Here is a 24,041-nt window from a genome sequence, read left to right on the forward strand (position 1 = left end):
ACAATAAATCACTTCCCAATCTCTTGGATTGGTTGTGTAATGATGACCCCATGCTTGTGTGTTGGTGCACAATCAGTGTGTGTGTGTGTGTGATACACACCTCATTCCTCTAGGGGAGCATCTTTTCACGAAGATATAGAATCACGCTGACAGAGGTCCTGATGTGAAAATGGAGGGACAAGATAAATGTCACTCAAAACCCTCCTCCCATGGGAATTCTTCCTTACACATACTGGAAGTCAGCTATAATTGTGTTGTTTATTTTGAGGTGACCGGCCCTTTAAATCGGCCGCTGTATGTGTGACTGTGTGTTTATTGGGATGTGGGAAGATGGGTCAGCTCTATCTCCTAAGTCAAGGTGATGTAAAAGAATCCCCGCTGACTGCTGACCTTTGTGTCTTTGGCCATCTATCATGCTGAGTTTGTGCATGTGTGTGGAGGGGCATGTGTGTGGAACACTCACATTTATCCAAGCATGTGCAAAACGGCGTGCGTGGGTCGGGTACATTTTGGTGATAGGAAATGCTAGTGCAGACAATATAATTTTGTGTTATATTTAATTCTATATACAGTGGTACCTTGATTTACTGGTCTCATTAATTCCCTGACCATGTTCAACTCAAAGGTACCATTTGAAAGGAATTGAAATTCAATTAAACGACTCTGACTGGTGGCATGAATGTCACGTCACTAAACCGGGAAATGAGATGTACTGTGTGTATCTCCGATGACTAACATATGGTTCGGACAAAAATAGCCTGATTTTTGAAGATAAAACACAAAAGAAGTAATGTTAACAATTTATAATAACTATCCGATATAATTAGTTATTACATAATTACTGAAATGTTAATAAATGATTTATTGTTCACTTGTTAAGTGTTAAAATTTTTCTGTGATGTATGGACGTTAAATGCCTCACATACTGTAAATTCAGTTTATCCTGTGTATAGTTGAGGTGTGCGAAATTTCCGATTTTTAGATTATTCGCGAGTCCGCCGTGGAAGATTAAAAAACAATCCGAACATCCGAATTCTGATTATTGAGATACGCCACGTAAAGCTGAACTAAAAAACAGTCAGCGCAGTCTTCGGGACGCAATGAGGAAAGGCACGAGAGTAAACATCATGCTAGTCATTACGCGGATAATCACAATGCTCAACTCACGGCTCTTGCTCAACTCATGCCGCTAGAATAAAAAAATATATACCTGACTGCTGCTGACAGCCGCTACAAACTACGCCTACATAATGCTAAGGTAGATATCACATGTATAAAGACCTAGATGCGAAATGACAGACTCGGCGGCGTTAGCAGCACACGTATAGAAAACTAGATGCGAAATGACAGGTGTTGTTAGTAACCAGCCGCCATCTTAAAGCAGTAAACTTCCCTGGAAGGCTGTTTTAGCAAACCTTCCAAGCGAACCTAATTTACTTTTTATCTAAAATACTCCTAAATCGGCAAAATCTTGAGTCTGTCTTTAAATGATGAAACAGTTTTAAAACTTTCACATGTCGAAAGTAGACAGAAGGAAAATTATGGAATAACGGCAGCAATTTTAAAAACTTTAACGGTTGATTCACAGCATTAAATTAATTGTTGTTAAAAGCTGCTGATACATAATGGGGACTTGAGCATTTTATTTACTGTTTTGAACTGTCAACTTCCCGAAATAGTCATTTATTTAAGCCTGAGAGGATTTTTGTACAATTTTTGTAACTGATGTACGAAACATTAAAAGCTGCTGATAGATGGGGTGCGGGTGGGGGGCATCAATAATCGATTTATAATCGAATCGTAGCCTCTGAATCGTAATTGAATCGTTAGGTGCCCAAAGATCCCGAAGTTTAGTTGTGTTTTAGTTCCGCTTTATTTGGCATATTTCAATAATCGGAATTTGGATGTTTGTGAGTCGTTCTCGAATCTTCCATGGACGAATCGCAAATAATCTAAGAATCGGAAATTTTGCACACCTCTAATTGTTATGAGTTTATGTATGTTACTGGGACGTTATTCTAAAGTAGCACTTATTCCTCATGTACTAACAATTAAGAAATGGAGTTGTCGCAACTTCAGAATAATGTTCCAATAACAAACTATTAACTGATACTTAATAAGTCATTAGTTAGTAAGCTACTAATAGCTAGTTAATGGTATATTACTAATTTATAAGGTCGTTATATATCATTGACATACAACTTACAAGCCATTTATTACTCATTAACCATCCGTTTATTTATGGCATTAACTATTAATAAGGCATTACAAATGCTTGTTAACAAACACTTCACAAATTAACAAAAAATCATTACGTTTACTAATGCTTTATTAACTAGTTATAACGGATAGGTATTATAAAGTGTTACCGAAGTACAGTAACTAAGGTGTTATATTTGTGGATCTTTACAGAGCATAATGAATACGTTATTGAGTATTTTGATACTTGTTGCTAAAATATATTTAATGAAAAGGGGAAATGGAACTATGAATTTCTACATGTTTGTTTGTCTGATGAAAATGAATAAAAAAGGAAATTAAAATCATTTACTGTACCGACAATAATTTTTTCGCTGGCAGGGGGCAGTATAAGTTTTGTTTTAATAGATTTATTGTTCCAGTTTTTACAGCTTACCAGTGTTTCGTATATAAAGTGTACACTTTCTTTGCCCTGCTCTCTATGTAGCACTATAGTGTATTATCATGTCCATTTACAATGAAACATGTTTCCTTGCAGAAAAGCCGACTAGGGATGTATATATTTTCAAGAACATTTCAAGCATTGGCATTCTTACACTGGGAATGCCACGGTGGCACCTCAAAGGGGATTAGTGCTACTGCTGAGTCCCGGCGGGATAACGCTGCTGCTGTGCTCGGGTTTGATGTGTTTATCACACAAGGCGTTCCCCTAGGCTCCTTATTAAAGCCACTACTGTTACTTTTCCCTCTTACTGTGGCTGCTTTGAAGAATAGCCATTTAATTTCACCCCACCCTTTCCTCTTCTGCTTTCTTTGTCTGCCTGTCTTCCCTTCAGTACATTGTGGGTTGCGTGCATGTGTGTGATGATCACTCTGGGCTGATTTAATGCCAAAGGTGCAGGAAATGGAGGTCAGAACTCATCGTTAGTGGCCAATGAATGCTTAATTAGGGAACCAAATGGCGCAGTGCCTCCAGTCAGGGAAGCTACAGCAGAAATACCAGTCAGCACCACCCTTTCTTGTTATGTGATACCCTCATATGACTCTCGCATACCACGGATGTTTTCCTTGTAAAAAATATATTTTTGAGCTTCCTACAAGAGGAAGAGTTCTCAGCAGGGTGTGGACGTACTATAGTTTTTTTTCAGTAGAGAAAAGAAGAGAATGTTCCGTGCCACTTAATGAGGATACTAATCCAACTTTCAGACAATGACAGCAGTTTCTGTAGTTTCCCAGAAATCTGAATAATTACAGTTGGCTGGATAACTTCTAGAAATCAGATTTCCTTTAATGCAGTGTGAATCATCCAATTTTTTTCAAATGAATCCTGGGCTCATTCATATGTGTATGTCTTTCTAACACATCCGCAGTATGAATGCATATCCGCATGAATGCGGCCCATACATCATCAACAAGTGATTTTCAGTATGTCACCCCTGTTCGATAAAAGGAACACTAGGCACAAGTATCTTTTCTTTCTTGATACCGCACGTGAAGCTATCATGTTTAAAAAATGTTGGCGCCAGTAGCATAAAATTCTCAAAAATTACCACAAAAGCCTGAAGCTAAGACCTCGCCTTACTTCCATAAACACTGCGACACTTAAGTACATGTTATAGTGAGAATACGTCGACAGCTATCAAACGGCAAGGTGAAACAGAATCAGGCAAGAAGACAGACTCCTTCCAAGGTCACCATATCACAAGTCAACAAAATGTTCCGGAGATAAAATGACGATTAGTTAAACATTCAGTCTGTTTGAAGGGTCTCGCAGTGCGGGTTGTGGGCAGAAGTAGGGTGTGTTTGGGCGTTGTTTAGGAATATTGTTTGTTTGTGGATTTGACAGGAGGATTCGGGAGTTACTGTTGTCAGGGCAACGAGGGTTGTGGATTTTGCCACCTCAGCGCCACATGAGTGCTGAGAGTTCACTTATCGGTCGCGGATTCCTCCTTATCAGATGTTCCTTGTCAAGACAAGACGTCCCGCCATTTGTTCTGGACTGTCCGGAAGAACTGATTGCCTGAGTTGGTGGTGCAGACGTGGGCTTGTAGATGTCTTGCTTCGTCAGCGTCAATCTTGCTTAGTCAGTGGCATGACGCACGCGTTGGGCTTCCATGATAAGAAGGCGTCATGTGTCTCTTTATGCCCTATATACTGCTTGTTTTCCTTAAACTATGATATAAATGCTATTTATTTTATACTGGGTGTATTAAATTAATACAAACAGTCAAATAGTAAATACAGGAAAATATGCTATTCCCTGATTGATTATATTAAGTGTGTTAGAGTAATACACACAGTCGATCGGTAAATGCGAGAAAAAATTCTATTCCCTTCACCGTTTACCACATTCATTATTTCAGAATTAGAGCCTTTCCGACAGAACGGCAGATAAAGCCATAGGGTAAAAACTCTATTTAAAAAAAAAAAAAAAAAAAAAAAAAAGTTAGCAGAAAACTACCCAACCTGGCAACTCAAGCTTCCTAAGGCTGGCACAGCTGTGTTGTTTTAGCAAATATGGCAGCTTTTGCTCTTGAAACTTTTATGACGGCGAATAACCATTATTTTACATTCACTTGGACTATTTATTTATTTTGGGATATTTAAACAAGTTGTATCATAAACATACTTCTGCAACATGAATACGGCTATAATTTTTTTTTTTTTAAATGCTTAACGGCACGGTGAAGACGCGGTGACAGAGAACTTTCCTTCGTGTGCGTCCATGACCAAACGTAAGTACATAATTCCCTTATTTACCGAAATTATTTGGTGTTTACTTTGGAATCGCTGCATTCACGGCCGTTTGTTACGTTACGCGCACGTGCAGAACAGCAAAGTTGCAATTTCTGATGGGGTACAAAATCTGACAGGCCCAGTTTAAGTGAATTTTACAAAAAGGTCAGCACCGATGCAGATTTGAAATTGAATATAAAGATGAATGTGTCTAACTAGATATATTAATTGCTGTCTGTAGTTCTAATATTGACTCTGACAATAATAGCTTGCAGCAATTCTTGAGGAGAAGAAATTCAATTTCAATCTTCAAGTTCAATTTTTCGAACCATGAACTATCATTCAAAAGTTTGAATTATGAACTGAACAGTTCATTTTAAAATTTGTAAACTGTCATTGAACTAGTTCATGTAGAAAATGAACTTTCCAACACTGGTAATATCAATAAAATAAAAATATATAAATGAAAACAATTGCGAGCATAAATATTCACCCCATTCAAGTCAGTATTTCGTTTGGCAACAGCAGTAAGTCTGTTCGCTTAAGTCTCAATCAGTCTTGTACATCTGCCCACTGCAATTGTGCTCCATTCTTCTTTGTAAAACTACTCAAGCTCTCAGTTTGCGTGGGTATCGAACATGAACAGCCCTTTTTAAGTGTGGTCACAATTTTTATATAGGTTTTAGGTCTGGGCTTTGGCTTGGCCACTCCAGAACATTTACCTGCTGTGCAACGTGCTGCACAGTAGGGATGGTGTGTTTCTGGTGATGGTGGTTTGCTATAAATTTTATTTATATTTTTTTTAAGATGAGCTTTTTTAGTGGCGGTTGGTGGAGGGGGTATTCAAATTGAAATTGAGCCATTCGATAATGATTGGGTTTACCTTAAAAACTTTTAAAACTTTGTTTGTGAAGCAAATACAGGTATGTAGCCACTTGGCATGGGGCATAAAGTAAGGATTGAAATCTTACTTTCAGATTTTTCTTTCCTTGCTTTCCTGCTATCTTCTCTCCTTCCTGCCGCCGTCCATCAAACGTCCTGATCCTTGTCGTGTGCTGACAAGCTTTCAGGCTATTCAGAGAGGGGCGGCAGCGGAGGAGTAGGGGTGATGCCACTCCACACGAAGCCCCACTAATGTCCAAGTGATTTCACTCTCCTGAGCGGTCATCACGGTTGACCCGTTTAGGGAAAACAAACCATGGCTGTTTTAGTTTGTGCATCTGTAATCTCCGTAAAATGTCCCTGGTGTGCAAACAGAAGGTCTTGTTGACGTTCAGGCACTTTTCAGAGGTCGCTAACATAGCCTTGTCCAACACTGCTGTTTTCCAAAAGCAATTTACATCCAAGCATCACATCTTGATTCTATATCAGGATTCAGATCTGACATGTCCTTGCTTGTTTCGAAAAACCACCCAAAATGTCACCCATTTACAACCTTAGGAGTTACAGTGGGGCAAATAAGTATTTAGTCAATCACTAATTGTGCAAGTTCTCCCACTTGAAAATATTAGAGAGGCCTGTAATTGTCAACATGGGTAAACCTCAACCATGAGAGACAGAATGTGGAAAAAAAAAAAAAAACAGAAAATCACATTGTTTGATTTTTAAATTTATTTGCAAATCATGGTGGAAAATAAGTATTTGGTCAATAGCAAAAGTTCATCTCAATACTTTGTTATGTACCCTTTGTTGGCAATAACCGAGGCCAAACGTTTTCTGTAACTCTTCACAAGCTTTTCACACACTGTTGCTGGTATTGCTGGCCCATTCCTCCATGCAGATCCCCTCTAGAGCAGTGATGTTTTTGGGCTGTCATTGGGCAACACGGACTTTCAACTCTCTCCACAGATTTTCTATGGGGTTGAGATCTGGAGACTGGCTAGGCCACTCCAGGACCTTGAAATGCTTCTTACAAAGCAACTCCTTTGTTGCCCTGGCTGTGTGTTTGGGATCATTGTCATGCTGAAAGACCCAATCACGTCTCATCTTCAATGCCCTTGCTGATAGAAGGAGATTTTCACTCATGATCTCTCGATACATGGCCCCATTCATTCTTTCCTTTACACAGATCAGCCGTCCTGGTCCCTTTGCAGAAAACCAGCCCCAAAGCATGATGTTTCCACCCCCATGCTTCACAGTGGGTATGGTGTTCTTCAAATGCAATTCAGTATTCTTTCTCCTCCAAACACGAGAACCTGTGTTTCTACCAAAACGTTCTATTTTGGTTTCATTTGACCATAACACATTCTCCCAGTCATCTTCTAGATCATCCAAATGCTCTCTAGTGAACTGCAGACGGGCCTGGAAGTGTACTTTCTTCAGCAGAGGGACACGTCTGGCAGTGCAGGATTTGAGTCCCTGGCGGCGCATTGTGTTACTGATAGTAGCCTTTGTTACTGTGGTCCCAGCTCTCTGTAGGTCATTCACTAGGTCCCCTTGTGTGGCTCTGGGATTTTTGCTCACCGTTCTTGTTATCATTTTGACGCCACGGGTTGAGATCTTGCAAGGAGCCCCAGATCGAGGGAGATTATCAGTGGTCTTGTATGTCTTCCATTTTCTAATCATTGCTCCCAACCGTAGCGTTAGAAATGAAAATAATGTACTGTTTTCCTGCTGAGTGTATAATGAACAAGTTGGCGTTGTCCTAGTCAGCGCTACAATATGTGGTCGTCTGGCAATGTTCATTCGAAATAGTTGGAAACCTTTATCCATTTGTTTTTGGAGTAATTTTTTTTACAGACGAAAACATTTATAGTAATCGTCGAGTTTTCGTCTACAAAACTAGATGAAGACAAACACATTTTGAGATGACTAAAATATGACTAAGACTAATAAGTATTATCGTCCAAGAAACTCAGGCAAAAATTAAAAGGGCTGCCAAAAACAACACTAATTGTCACGCTCTTAACCCGTTCAGACCCACAATTTTTTTGCTGGGCAAAAAATAAAATATCTGCCCCGATTTTTACTCAAATGCCAGAACAAAGTGCAATTTTTTGGTCGGCAATATTTCATGCTTTTGTTGTTTATTTTTAATGTTAATGTGTTTCAAATGAGAAATCAGCACTGTACGTTATCCTTTTTCAAGTTGCGTTTGGTCGGCCATTTTCAAAGAGCCAAAAATAGCAACGAAGGCATTCCAAACCTCATGATTTGATTTCGATGGGTAAAGTTTCATCCAATCATCTCCCAGAAGTGGCAATAGCAACTAAATTCAGTGTATTTATTATTTTAGAGGCACGAACACATCATGTCCTTCAGCAGGATGCTTAGGTCTGAAGCGGTTAACTTGAAAATAAATAAAGCATTGAGCTTCTCAACTATCTAATTGCATATTAAAGACCATATTACCGTATTGGCCCGAATATAAGACAGCCCTGATTATAAGACAACCCCCTCTTTTTCAATACTCAAGTTTGAAAAAAGACTTTTTGAACACCAAATTAGTTTTTATATAGAAATTAATTACAGTACATCTGAAACAAATGATTATAACAATATATCTGAGAGAAAAAGCATGTTAGTTTGCGTCATTCAAATCTTAATGTCTGATCATTTAAATATGTAAACTAAAGTGCAATCACATTCGTAAATGAATGGCTTCTGGTTTTTGAAATGTAAATAAACCAATCTATTGTGATAAAACAACAAAATTGCAATAACTGCATTAAGCATTAAAGTGAAGTCTAAGTGTAACTGTAACTGTCTTGAAACAAATCTGAATAAGGACAAACATTGCAATAAAATAATGCAAACTGGTTAAACTTGAGAGTAGCTGAGATCTGTCATGACAGAACATCGCTTCAATGATATCTGGTGTCATCATGCGTCGTGAACAGTGTTGTTAATAATGGCGTTAGAATATAACGGCGTTATTTTTTTCAGTAATGAGTAATCTAATTAATTACTTTTCTCATCTTGGCAACGCCGTTACCGTTACCGAGGCTGGAAAGGCGTGCGTTACTATGCGTTACTAAGTTGGTTGAATAAAAAAAGTCTGAGAGAAACGGACTCACGGAGACGAGAGAGCCGAGCAGGAGTGGGGAAGACGCCGTTGTAACCGCGATGCAAGGTGGCTCCAATAATACCTGACTGTAGCCATAGCCGACAAACTACGCCCACATGACACGGTAGATATCATATTATAGAACTAGATGCAAATGACAGACACAGCTGCATTGGCAACATGTTTTAAGGACTACATGCGTTAGTAAACAGCCGCCATCTTAAAGCAGTAGACCTCTCAGGAAGGCTCTGATGTAGAGATCCTTCCTAGCGAACCTAAGTAACTTTTTTTTTTTTTTTTTTTTAATCTAAAATGCTCCTAAATCGGCAAAATCTTAACTTAAATCTATCTTTAAATGATGAAACAGTTTTAAAACTTATACATGTTTAAAGTAGACAGAAGGGAACTAATGCAATAATGGAAGCAATTTTAACAACTTTAACGGTTGATTCACAACTTCAAATGACTTCCACACATAGCAAAGGTTACTATCTAGTTATCGCAATACCCTTGTTTCTAGTTAAGTGGAGGGTAAAGAATTGGGCTAGGGCCAATTGTCCCCCAAACCCAAGACCTTTTTTTTTTTTTTTTTGAGACAAAAAAGAAAATTATCACTAGTTACTTTGCCAAGTAACTAATTACTCTTACATTCAGGTAACTGGGTTACCAACGCAATTACTTTTTGGGAGAAGTAATTTGTAACTGTAATTAATTATTTTTTTAAAGTAAAATTAACAACATTGGTCGTGAATGGGTATAATGTCTAGACCGCGAATATAAGACGACCCCCACTTTTTCAGTCTTATTTCAATGCAAAAAACACCGTCTTATATTTGGGCCAATACAGTATGTTGGACGTGTTTGCAGTACGGATCCGCCAAGCACCGTGTTGACTGCGTGCTCCGAAGTATGTCAAAAATAGGACAAAACTTACCGGCTGCACACACCTGCTGTCCGGTAGCTCCATCGCGTCGTGAGCTCTCGCCATAATGAGGCATTAAAAACAACGACAAACACACAGAGTCTGTAATCAACAGAGAAGCGGAGAGAGAGGTGGACTTGAAATGATTGGACATTTTTCCCTTTTTTTTTTTTTTTTGCTTTTACCATGGGTTTTTGACACCCCGACCACGCCAACAACCCATTCTATACTATGTAGTTAGTTTTAAATTACATAACTCGCATAAAAACCCACCGTCCACCCTAATAGCGTCTGCTGTAGCAGTCCATGCAGCTTCCTTTTTAATGTTCTCCTATTAAAAGGATCTGCTGCGTCATAAATCACTTTGTGACATTACACCTCCGTGATGAAGCATTCTTCGTCCATGTTCGCTGGTGTATAAACCATGAATAAGCACCTGGCCTGTTGACTCAGGCCTGGCTCCGCCCATTTTGACAGATGGGTCTCTGGCAAAAATAGAAAATAGCCCAAACCGTCCGGCGGGCTCCGGCACATCGGAGATAATCCGCAGTCAATCCGTAGCCTGGACGCGGTATAATTTGAACAGTAGGATAGAATGGAAATGGATTGGCTCCGGCTCTATATCTTGCCGGACCCGGACTGCAAACGCTTCCGGTGTAATTTGGCCTCAAGCCATAGTTATCCAGCTAATCATGCTTGACTAAAATCATGTTAATAGCACCACGTTTTATACTTAAACTTCTTCCCTTTATTTTGCCCTCGTATGAACATCTGGCATGACTTCCCTTCCGATCTATTATTGAGTTTCGTGGCACGCACACACACTCATGTGCACACAGTCACAAGTGATGAATAAGTAAAGGCGACACCACGAGAGTTGGATATGAGCCCAGAGCGAATGACAATCACGCTCTCGCTCTTTCTCTCTCTCAAAAACGAAAAAGATTTGTTGCTTCTCGTCATTGGCTTCCCTTTGGGCAGAGCAAATGATCCTAGCTAATCAATCTCACTCCATTTTCCTGAGAGGCTTCTTCCACTTCTGCTTCTTCTTTCGTACCCTGTGGGGTAGGGTTGTGTGTTTGCATGTGTGTGTGCATCCATGCTGTTTAACCCCCATGTGAAGATAGAGGCAAACAAAAACAAAAAAATCAGTCATTAGTTTTTACATAAAACAATCTGGGTCCAGATTTCTTATTTAGATTTATAGCATGATCAGAATAACAAGAAATGTGTTTTCCCTTTTCCTCACACGAATATGAACAGTAATCATATCCAAATCTATCAATAATTCATACGGATGTTACAATAAACCTAGAAACAAATTGTAAATCTGATTGGAGAAAAATACCTAAATTAATGGCGAAATGGAGTTACTCAATTTGAAATCCCTTCTCTGAAATTTGATAATGGCCATTAATTAAATCAGTTATATCCAACCCCCGCACATAACATAATCCAAAATTGTTTCCAAGCTTTTATGTCAGTTTTATGAAAATGGTTTACACACTCACACAGCAAATTTTATTCTAAATCTATTTTCAAATTGAACAGTTCAGGAGCAGTTTCATCATTGCATTGTAGCCAGATTTTCATTTGCTTGTCCTTCTTATAATAAAGTGACAGATAAAATTTAATCCAAAGTCATAGCATTTTTTTACTCATGAAGTCCATTTGAACATCTAGCCAATACTGAAGATTAGAGCTGAAACGAATACTCTAGCAACTCGAGTAACTCGAGTTTAAAAACTGATCCGAGTAATTTTATTCACCTCGAGTAATCGTTTATTTTGACAGCTCTAAGCATCACGTTTTGCTCGGACTACTTTTAATGCGGGACAACGCGCTGATGTCACGTGCGTAGAGGAAGAAGCAAAAAAAGAAAACTTACTGCAGCAGACAGCCGCTACAAACGACGCCGACGTTGCTAAATACTAGCCTGCACATGCTACGTTAGTTGCAGGTAGCTTCTGATGAGTCTCATAGAGATCACATGTATGTTGAAGTAGATGCGAAATGACAGACGAGGCCGCGTCTTGCCAGCGTTAGCAAACAGTCGCCATCTTAAAGCAGTAGAGCGCTAAGCGCTAATAAAGAGCGCTAAGCGCTAATATATAAGATTAACGTTACTGTGAGTACTAGCTTATGTAACGTTAGCCCCGCGGAGGGCTAGGTTTCTATTAATTAAGACCACTTTCGATGCGTGGCTAACGTGTCTCACATACAGGCTTTAACATAACATAGCGCTGTGGAGTGATGAGGGTGTCAAATAAAAACTCAATAATGCTAACTATCAATTTTAGCTCAGTAGTCATTGCTGGATAAAACACCAAGTAGCACTAGTCCCTAATGTGCTCCAATACAGCCTGTATCATACATTTATTTTGAACACTGCAAAAACTCAAAATCCTATCAGGACTTACAGTTTAGACTAACTTAAAACTTTACTAGAACTTAAAAATGGCTTGACACAAATAGAAATTCAATTGAAAAACGTGGGGGAAAATCCTAACTTTTAAGTGATGTGTGTTATCAAGCGTAAAGGCATTTTTAGGTGTGTGTGTGTATATATATATATGTACTTTTTAAAAATAAGATCTAAAGGTTTTTTGAGGGAAAGCAGTGAATTAGTCTTTTTTTTTTATTCTAGTTACATCTGAGATGCAATTGTTGGCTGTTTTTAACAATATACATCAAAAATAAAGACATTGATTGACTGAAAATTATAAAATGTCTTGTTTTCTCATGTATAATTGCTCTTCACCTAAAAATATATTTGTTTTATCCGATTACTCGATTAATCGATAGAATTTTCAGTCGATTACTCGATTACTAAAATATTCGATAGCTGCAGCCCTACTGAAGATTAAGACTGAATTTCATCCAAATCTGTCCATATCAAGAATCTGGTTCTAAATCAGAAGATAATTTAAAAAAAAAAAAAAAAAAAATTGAGTTTCCCCAATTGAGATCCCGAATCGCTGGATCATGCTCGCGATCAAAAAGTAATCGAATTTCTAGATTCTGGATCCATTAATAGTAGGCCTGTATATTTTGATCCAGATCGAGATCAAAGGGGGATATTTTGTCCTTATATCAAACTCAAGCCACATACCAAATGCTAGGAGTGTGACAATATCTCGATACAGCGATATATCGATAAACCGTATTTTTCGGACTATAAGTCGCACCTGAGTATAAGTCGCACCAGCCATAAAATGCCCAACGAAGAGGAACTAAACATATACAAGTATAAGTCGAGTATAGTCGCATTTTTGGGGGAAATTTACTTGATAAAATCCAACACATAAAACATGTCATTTTGAAAGGCAATTTAAAATAATACAATAGAGAACAACATGCTGAATAAGTGTACAGTATGATAATGTTACATGATGCATGAACAACGAAATGCGAACGTGGCTGGTAAATGCCCTGAAAATCGGACAGAATGACTGTGAATGCTCTGGTTTCGAATGAACAAACGCTGGCAGTCTAAATGGATTGGGCGTCGAGCACCGTCAATGCAACCTTAGAGTTAATTGAGACACTATTATGGTGGAAGATTTTGGTAGTAACTTTTTGGTTCATTTTTAATTTTATTTTTTTAGACATTGACACCTTTTTTAAACGATATCTTGATTCTTGGCAGGAGCATATCGATAACCTTTTGAGATACAAAGTATCACGGTATATCACCATTTCGATATTTTGTCACACCCCTACTTTTTATTATCCAAACGTATGTTACACATGTACCGTACAGTACGGTACATGAAATACGAATCCAGATTCCAAATCTAGACCCAGATTCAGGCATGAAAATCTCTCACCTTTCGGCGAAATTCGCCGTTTTGAAGTCAAAAAGGATGACCTACGTGAATCATGTAGATCCGAGGAGAAAAATTTTTAAGGGGGGGGGGGGGGGGGGTCGTTTGTAGGCATGTGCCAGTTACCTTCACGGATTACCATGCTATGAAAACGTTGCGGTTACAAAACCACTAAAATTTTCCGTCATACAGTAGTACGTATTCGTTATTTTTCATGTGTCGAAAATGCAGCCAGAATTAGCTTGGCGCGGCAGCGCTTACCCCTTCCCCTGTTTGATGCTGCGTGTGTCAGTGACGCTATTCCAGCAAACCCAAAAACAAGCACTCCAAACGCAAGGCGTAAATTCTTCAATTTATTGATCTCTCAAATCGTGGTAACTGAAATATACCAAATGAATACATTTAAAACGTTGTACACTCGTATTTTTCCACATGTGAGTAGCTTCAACAGTTTAGCTTCATGAAAAAGTTCGTCAGAAACAAAACACACATTTTCCTTTCAAATTCAATACACAAAGTTACTAAAAACTTACAAAGACGAATGATAGGCAAGGCTTAGCTAGGACAGCAACTTCATTGAGGTTAATCACAGCCGCTGAGAGAGAAACAAGTTTGTATGCGGGGAGGAAAAAAAAAAAAAAAAAAGAGCGTCAAAGATCGCTAATTGCGACAGATGATCTTGTACTAAGCACAAATTCACATTCGCTGGAGGAGGTAAAGTATCACTCCCAATTGTTTTTAGATGAATGCATTTGCCAGCATATTGAATTTAGTGAGTAATGGTTTTCGTTTTCATATTTTGTGGTATGACAAAGTTACTGCCGTTCGTTGCAGCTTGCGTTGAACACTGCCGGAGCGTCCGGTGAAAAAATAGCTCCCGTTAAGGTAGCGTCAAGCTTGTGTATTTCACGGTAATATAAAAGCAGTGTTGTCAATAACGCGGTATCGTAATGCGTAACTAATCTGATTACTTTCTTTCAGTAAAGAACAATCTAACGCGTTCATTTTTCTAAATCAGTAATCTGAGTAAAATTACTTTCCTTCAGTTTCAGTTTATTCGCACATCATCAAATACAGTACATAATCATACGCTAGCAGTTCACATGTTAAGATTGGCAAATAGGACACTCCAAAGAAGCTATTCAAAGCTTTTAGCCTTGATGCCTGTGCGTTACTATTTTGTTATTGCCCCATAATGTGTGTAGAATGAAGAATACTGTAGTCATGGGAGTGACATCACATGTCACATTTTTTAATCGGGGATGGAACAAAAAGGGTCACGTGTATTACCATGATGCGTGAGCGCTGGGAGTTTGCGGCCAAAACAACATAGCCTTGCTACCTCGCCAGGATGCAATGAAATAGGCAGGAGATATACTACAAACGGCTGCATTTGCACACTGGAAACACAGCCATTACTTCACATTTTTGTCCAGTAAAGATAACAAAAATATCTCCGTGCGCTGCAAACTTTGCGCTGGCTCAAAAAGACTGTCCACCGCTATAAGCATCCAATTCAAGCACCACAACAGGTAACACGACAGCCAGGACTTTTTGATACTGCTCGTGCTCAATCCTCGGTTCAAGCTCAGTTGTTGTTGAGGGTTTTGAAAGCTTAGGTTTAAAGAAATTCTAAATATCCATCTTGCCTCCTCAGCTGTAGTTTTGGCTAAGCAATGCAAACGGCTGTCTCTAAGGTTCTATAGTCACATGATCTGTTCGAAAAATAATTTGGACCCATTATGAAATACTTTGAATGATTCCTGTTCATTTTATTCATTTGTGTTGTTTGTTTTATTGCTCTAAAACTTTTATAGACAACATTTTAAGGGCCATATTCAATGGGCTTTATTTTAAAGGGGAAGTTCAGAATTTTTTACATTAGGCTTAATCTTTGAGTTAGCCGGGGTTTAATTAGTCGTTGGAAATGATTTGAACAAATTCTGTGCAGTTTGACAGTTATTTGTTAGTTTCAGGGCTCCGGAGTGGCTAAGCTAGCGCGAGTCAATGGTGGTTGAAATCAACTCCTTCAACTAATTAAACCCCCGTTAACTCGAATATTAAGCCTTATGTGAAAAATTAAAATGGTCAAATTCGCCACACATTTTGCCGACGGCGGACATTTTGGCAGAACGCCGGAACATATTTCCTCCACACCTTTCTCACCTTTTTAACCCCTGACCCATTTTCATGCCTGCAGATTATGAGTACAACTTTAGTACATTACTTTGACCTTAGAAACAAAAACACTATCCACTACAATAATCATAATCACTAATTCTGATTTGTGCATTTGCATCTGTGAAAGAAACTGATGCTTATAAGGGACACATACTTTTTGTTGAACACACCCGTTGACACATTGACAGTGTCATCCTCCCAGGTGCCCGGGGGGTGCCACGGTCCAATGTGACAACAGCCCTAATGAGCTCGCCGGAGTGGGTGACCCTGTCGCCTAGCGGGGGAAGTGCTGTCACCATAGCGACAAAGAGGATCTAAGTCATGGCGTCATACAGGTGAGTATAAGGCATTATAAAAGGAAATCAAACCAAAAATGCTTTGTTAGCTTTTGGAGATTCACACACACGCAGGCCCGGAGTGACTAATCGGGAGCTTCTGGACGATTCCAGAAGGGCCGGCGGGCCAGATGGGCCGGTCCGGGTTTTATTTAAAAAAAAAAAAAAAAAAAAAAAAAAAAAAAAATTACACTGTTATCATTTTTTGTTTGGTATTTATTTGTGACAGTGTCACTGAGTATAACTTACATTCTGTTACCGCTGTCCCTGTGGGCCGTCTTAATAAAAAAAAAACAAAAAAAAAACAGTATTTTTTTCCCAGACTCATCCTCACGTGTGCAGACGAAAAATACAGCATGCAGCTCCGCCCCCTAATTGTAGTCTGTATTGAGCCAAATTAGCTGCTAACTCGGTGCTCGGATGGATAAAAAGAGCAAGGGTGGCGCTGAAAAATAAGAATTAAAAAGAAAAGCACTCGTGAAAGAATCGGCAAAATGCGCAAAAATAGCTAATTTTTTTCATGCAACGACCTTGCTGCCTCAAACTACAGAGGATTACAACGAAAGTGGTAAGGCCAGATGGCGAATAAAATGCAACTTGCACCGTGTGATACGACAATATGTAATTGTGGAAACTTTGGCTTCTTGTAGCACCTCACAAGGGATATGTAGCAGCAAGCATTAGCCATAATGAACACACCACAGGTGCAGAGCTGGAAGGTAAGATTGCCATGTCGTTCAGCGAGTTAACATTAGAATTAATATAATCGATTACGTGGCGTTTTTAAAGTGGAAATGGAAAATGGATAATAGTATCATTGGAAGTTGTTACAATGTGCAATACGTATTCTTTATTTTTCATATTGTTATGTTGCTATGTTTGTTTTATCTGTAAGCACTCATTTTGTTAATATTTGATGTTGCAGAAAAGGTCTTATTGATTCATTTATTTTAGGGCTGTCAAAATTATCAGGTTAACGGGCGGTAATTAATTTTTTAAATGAATCACGTTAAAATATTTGACGCAATTAATACACATGCCCTGCTCAGACAGATTTAAATGACAGTACAATGACATGCCCACTTGTTAATTGTGTTTTATGGAGTTTTGCCGCCCTCTGCTGGCGCTTGGGTGTGACTGATTTTATAGGCTTCAGCACCCATGAGCATTGTGTAAGTAATTATTGACATCAACAATGGCGGGCTACTAGTTTATTTTTTGATTGAAAATTTTACAAATTTTATTAAAACGAAAACATTAAGAGGGGTTTTAATATAAAATTTCTATAACTTTAACTTTAACTAACATTTATCTTTTAAGAACTACAAGTCTTTCTATCCATGGATCGCTTTAACAGAATGTTCATAATGTTAATGCCATCTTGTTGATTTATTGTTATAATAAACAAATACAGTCCTTATGTACCTTATGTTGAATGTTTATATCCATCTTGTGTCTTATCTTTCCATTCCAACAATAATTTACAGAAAAATATGGCATATTTTATAGATGGTTTGAATTGCGATTAATTACGATTAATTTTTAAGCTGTAATTAACTTGATCAAAAATTTTAATCGTTTGACTGGCCTAATTTATTTTTCAAATGTATCATTTAATATAGTTTTTTTTTTTTTTTAAATCCATTTTTAAATTTGTTCAAAATATGTTGTGTTGCACTTGTTAAAATAGAGCCACCTTGTTAAACAACCATTACCTGCACTGAATTGGAATACACAGAATTACAGTACACGGCTTTAGAGAACACTGAACTTAACACATGTATGCATAATGACATAATTTTAAATGAGTGGGCCGGTCTGAGGCATGAAATTCCAGGGCCGAAAATGAGTCCCACTCCGGCCCTGCACACACGTGTGTAGCGACATTAGCATGCAAATCTTCCGCTGGTTTAAGCAGGCTGAGCAGGTGGCCATTATCTGGGCTCCTGTTTGGATTCATTGTTTCTCTATCTTGTCAATTAAGGTGTTTATATGTATTATAGAGCAGTGCTTTAGAAGTCGATTGCCAAATTGTCATTCAAAGAGCCGAGCCGCACGCCTCTGCAAAGCAGGGTGGTCAATCAACCTTGTGTTTTAAGATGGGTGAGTAATTGGCTCGTGAAATGCTAACATTTTGCTAATAATATGAAGATAAGAGCACTAAGCAACAGTACAATATCTCACAAAAGTGGGTGAAGTCATCAGAGTAGAATACATTTTCTGGCAACAAAAGTCCAACACCAAGTGAAACTGGATTGTTCAACCCAATTGTGATATTTTCACTCTTTTCTGTTGTTTTTTTGTTTGTTTGTTTGTTTGTTTATGGGTGTGTATATATGTTATCTTAAGGGGGAGGGGCTAAAATGACAATGTTATACTACATATACAAAATGTTTCTTCAGTACTGCCTCATGATAGAGGACTGTACTAATTATTTCATCCCTCCTCAGCCCTATTGGTCTCATTTGGGTTTGTTGGGTTGCCAAAGTGTATTCTTTTTATTGTTGGAGATGGTTTTATTAGACATATGAACATGATCTTTTTTTAATTCTACAGCCTGTATGCTATTCTGTCTCTCAAAGTATTTTGACAGACATGTTTTTTAATTTGCTACACCGATAGGTTTATGAATACTCTGATGTTTATTATTTGTGGGGTACTGCAAACAAGTTAGAAACTACATTGCTACTTAACTTATTCAGTGCCATAGACAGTCTTCTTGACTTTTTCATAGGAAGGGGCTTAGGCTAGGTTCATACTGCAGGTCTTAATGCTCGATTCTTATTATTTTTGTTGTTGTTGTTTGTTTGTCATAACTTTTTTTTTTTAGCTTGCCCGTTCAGACTGCCTTTGTCCATTGAGCCCAAGGGCGTAGGTTTGGTCTTAATATTGGTAGGGACAATATAGCAGCATAACCTGCTTGTCCACTTTTTGCTGGGGAAAAAACATATTTGGTGAATGGGGGGCAGGGCTACATTTCTCACCAATATGAACCTAAATAATTGATAGGCTAAATCAGGGGTCCCCATCTGCCGGGCCGCGGACCAGTACCGGTCGAGGTACGGGCCGCACAGAAATAGTATTTTAATAACGACCGCTTTCTGGCCGAATTACCGTAATTTCCCAAATATAAGGCGCACCCGTGTATAATGCGCACCCCAAATTTACTTGTAAAATCTAGGGGAAATTATTGTACCCGTTTATAACACGCACCCTAATTTTAGCATCAATAAATAGAAGAATACAAGAAAACAGAGCTCGTGTACAGATACAGAAATGTCATTTTACTGACTGGATAAACACAGCACAAGCATAGCACATTGGTAGTTCAAAACATTACCATAAACTGACAATATTTACAGTAATAATATGATTTGACAACTTCTCCAACTTACCAGAATCTAGGAGAAAACAAAACAGGTGTGACTTTTCTTTTAAAGACTGCTGTATAACTTGATCGTTTCATCATGATGAATAAATGTTTCTTCCATGGATTGATACGGTAAAATGAAAGTGAGAACATAAGTCGGAAATCCGAGAGGGCTCATCGCTGTCAACACGACAGTAACAATAGGAACTATTGTTATTTGGGTTTGAGTTTCCCGAGGGACAGCTATAGTTGACGGACACAGGAAGTGTGTGCTTACGTTTGTTATGTTCCGAGTTGCGGAGCTGCAATAAACGTTGACTCAAATGAGTTCAAGAAACTAAATTCTGTGCTTTACTAAGAGTGAAAAAAGCAGAATTTAACACAGACGAAATCATTCAGCCGATTAGAGTGAAGTATTACCGAAACAAAATGGTGACGTCACGTACCGTAATGGTCGGCAACGGGTCGCCGCATACGTTTGTTCAACACAACGTAGCCGTGTCAATAAAAATTTTTTTTTAAATCGGTTTATATACAAGTACTGTGCAAAAGGTTTAGGCAGGACACCTGCCTAAAACTTTTGGTAGCTGCTCCCCCTGGTTGCTGTAATTGCAACTTTCTTTATTCGGGGGAAATCAAAAGGATGGAAGGGACAGGAAAGCAACATAGAATAGAATACACAGACTACATAGGTTCCACATGTCCCAGGACAAAGGAAAGGTTGACTAGACAGAAGTTATCCTATCTGGTGACTAACTATAATAACGAAAGTGTAAATGTTAACTGTGTGTACAATAACTGTTAGCTTTGCATCCACCCCCCCCCCAATTGATTTTTTTTCCTGAGGTTGATTTTGTTGATGCACCTCCATTGTCCGCATGTTTGAAACGTAACCCATAAGCGGGAGTTTTGCTTTAGCAACAAACGGCGGGTGTTAAAATGAGAGCAAAAAAGGGAGCCAGAAGTGATGGGTGGGTGGATGAAGAGCTGGAAAAAAAAAAGCTCGGGGGCTCCTCTCACTGCGGCGGATGATATGCGGGGTAATGAACTTCTCCACTTTGTGCATCAGAGGCGTGACACTTTCCTCTCTCTTGCCTCGACTGTCAGCGATTTGTGGCCCCCCAATACCCCCCGCCTGCTTTTACCGTGGACGAGGCCTCCTCTAATCTCCTTCCATCCACTCCGTGCCAGCCCAAGTGGAGCCTCTGCTGACTTAAAGCCTGCGTTTCACTTGTCAGCCTAATAGAGGAAATTTGTAAGGCGTTTAAAATGCGGACCCCCAAGTCATCCTACCCACCACCCCAGAGGTGTCAGACTGGTGTCAGGAAGAAGAAAAAGAGGCATCTCTAGTCCTGGGAACTGTATAAGGTTTTTGACTTTGCCTCTGGCTGGTGATTACGGCACTAATGTTCTCCAAGTGAAATCAACTTGTATATATTTCTAAAAAATCAAGAAAATGTCTTGGAACGAAGGTGTGGTATATCATAATGTACTGTAATTTCTGGACTATAAGGCGCACCTGACTATAAGCGGCCACCCACCAAATTTGACAACGGTATTTGTTCATAGAAATGCCGCTGAAACTAATTTTTGGTCATATCTGGTCTTTTTTCATGCCCATTCAGACTACCATTTTCAGTCACGTCAGTCATGTGGACAGGTCCCAGAACATATTGTAATAGCCCGAATAGGGAAATAGAAAGGAGAGGAGTGAATGATGGCTTCCTTCACTTTATTGTGGCAACAATTAAATAACAAATAACAAAAAATAACAGCGGACTGCTGCAACATGCGACCGCCAACTTCGCTCTCACTTCCCGCTACGTCACCACTCTGCTGTCCGATGGCCCCTTCACGGACCTGCACACAGTTACGGACATTTCATTATGCAGAAAATGGTGCTGAAAACAAAACACAAATGCCCACTTGCCATGCTCTGAGACTTCCGTTTTTTTTCTTTCTTTTCTATGTGCTTTTCTGACTCGTTTTGAACCATCTTCCTTCTTTTTGAAAAAAGACAGTAAATGCAACAGTCTTTTTGGCATGTGGAAATACCGTTTGATCCTGGCTGCTTGCTCCCAAGATGCCGCAAATTCCAAGTTTTTTTTTTTTTTTTTTTTTTTAAATGTCAGGAGTGTAATTTGTTGGTCCAGCTTCTCAGTGCACCAAAAAATCTGACTCTTTCATGTGACGTTAATTTTCATAAACTACATGCAATTCTTGGGATTTGTTGTGTAAATGAATTCATGCATGTTATTATTTTATACTGTAATGTCCTAACTGCGTGTAATATTCTGATATAATGTTGTTCGAGGCAACCTGAAGTGCACGCAACGTTACGCTTGTTTTGGTCTCGTGACACGGGAGCGTGATAGAGAGGCACAGGCTCTATCTCTCCGCACAGCCTGCCGAGAGCCCCAACCTGTGTTCGTACTGTTAGCTCCAAGTGTTGATAAAGAAACAAAGTTGTCCGCACGTCGTGTGTTCGATACCTTTATCAACAAAAAGCTCATAACAAGACACTATGCACGATCCGTTTAAGAGACGCTGGGACTGGAGAGCTGTGAGAAGTAGGAGGCGAGGGGGAGATGAGCGAGAAGCAAAACTCCGCGCTCGAATGTGGCGGCAGTCTGCTATTATTTTGTTTTCTTATTGTTGCCACAATAAAGTGGAGAAAGCCATCAACGACTCATCTCCTTCTTTCCCCCTGACGTTTTTATATTATTTTATATGCTAGAGAGCTGCCGGATCTGCCAAAATGAACATGAAGTCTTGATTATTTTTTTTAAACAATGTCATCATATAGACAAAAACAAAATTATGTGCAAAGGCCTGCATCTTCAGATCATGAAAATAATAACAGCCTATATTTTACTAATCTTGTAATCTCGATGGGTTTTGTGTCCATTCAATGTCAGGTAGTCTCGGCACATTGTTTGCATCCTGATTAGCGTCTGGGTAATACATGTTAGGTCCAACATAAAATTCCAACCTCCTCTTCTTCCTCCAACTCTTCAAAAACTTGGATCTCCTCCCTTGCGCTTGAGCTATCACTTATATCGCTGTTTGAATCATTGTTTGAAGGGCTTTGTATGGCGGCCATATGGAGCACTGCCATCGCTGTTCTCGGTGTGACGTATCACTTCCGGGTTTGTCGTTTTTCAGGCTCGAACTTTGGAAACGCGATTATTTTGTCAAATATACAACATACAGTGCTGCTCAAAAGTTTGTGAACCCCCTCAACATTTTGGAATTTTCTATTATTTCAAACCTGATTTCCTAATCAATCAATTCAGTAGTTTTTTTTTTTGTTTTTTTAACAGTTGTGTTGTCGAGACTAAATTAAAAAGAGTTTTCATCAACTGATGTAGGTGCAAAATTGAACTGTTTGGTCACAACCAAAACCGCCATGTCTGGCGAAAAGTCAACACTGCATACCACCAAAAGAACCTTCTCCCAACAGTGAAGCATGGAGGATGGAATGTCAAGATCTGGGCTTGCTTTTCATCCTCAGGACCTGGACAACTCCACATAGTCCAGGGAATCATGAATTCTGAGGAATATTGTCAAATCCTAGAACATAACCTGACGCCATCTGTTTTGAAGTTAAAGCTTGGCAGAAGGTGGATCATGCAACATGATAATGATCCAAAGCATTCCAGCAATACAACCAAGGAATGGCTGAAAAAGAAGAAGATTCGTGTTCTGGACTGGCCCAGTCAAAGTCCTGACCTAAATCCCATTGAAATGCTGTGGCGGGACCTGAAGCGAGCAGTTCATGCCAGACGCCCATCAAACCTCTCTCAACTGACTGCGTTCTGCAAGGAAGAATGGGCAAAAATCCCCCAAAGTAGATGTGAGAGGCTGATTAGTCACTACAGAAACCGTTTGGTTGAGGTAATCTCTGCAAAAGGAGGCGCAATATCCTATTAACTGAAGGGGTTCACATACTTTTGCACACATGATATCTGAGTTTTTCTTAAATCAACCACTTTTGTTAAATAAAGAATGACAATATAACTATTTCTTTTGTTTCAGTCCATTATTTGGAATGTCAGTATTGTGGATTTGGGTATAACTTAACATTTAATAAGGTTATTTTAGTTTTTTTTACAAAAAATCTGACCATCGCTGTGGGGTTCACAAACTTTCGAGCAGCACTGTATATATTATTTTTTTCATGCTTTATTTGTTGGACAATGTTTAATTACTTTAATTGTGACTCTTTGGCATGTTATAAAATTACTTCACATTTGGTCTTTAATAATGGTAGGGTCTATTCTATTCTTACAACATATAGGAAGACAATCAAAATTACCCATATAACTGAATTCATTGTATTAATGTAAATAAGGTGGCTTAAAAGTTAGTGGGGACAATTTAAGCATCCTGAAAAGTTGGTAGTGTTATGTCCCTACTTTCCCTATATGCAAAACTACGCCCTTGCATTTTTTTCCCCGGCAGG

General features: G+C 38.9%; 1 long non-coding RNA gene across 3 annotated transcripts in view; it reads left to right on the plus strand.

Annotated features, from left to right (window-relative positions):
• LOC130931307 (uncharacterized) overlaps positions 1-24,041 on the plus strand; it is a 118,783-nt gene that overhangs the window by 21,188 nt on the left and 73,554 nt on the right. For all 3 annotated transcript variants that reach the window (XR_009067191.1, XR_009067189.1, XR_009067190.1), the window contains exon 3: positions 16,060-16,206. This is a non-coding gene — a long non-coding RNA (uncharacterized LOC130931307). The remainder of the gene's footprint in view (positions 1-16,059; positions 16,207-24,041) is intronic.

This window comes from Corythoichthys intestinalis, chromosome 15 (genome assembly GCF_030265065.1).
Source record: "Corythoichthys intestinalis isolate RoL2023-P3 chromosome 15, ASM3026506v1, whole genome shotgun sequence".
NCBI classification, from domain to species: Eukaryota; Metazoa; Chordata; class Actinopteri; order Syngnathiformes; family Syngnathidae; genus Corythoichthys; species Corythoichthys intestinalis.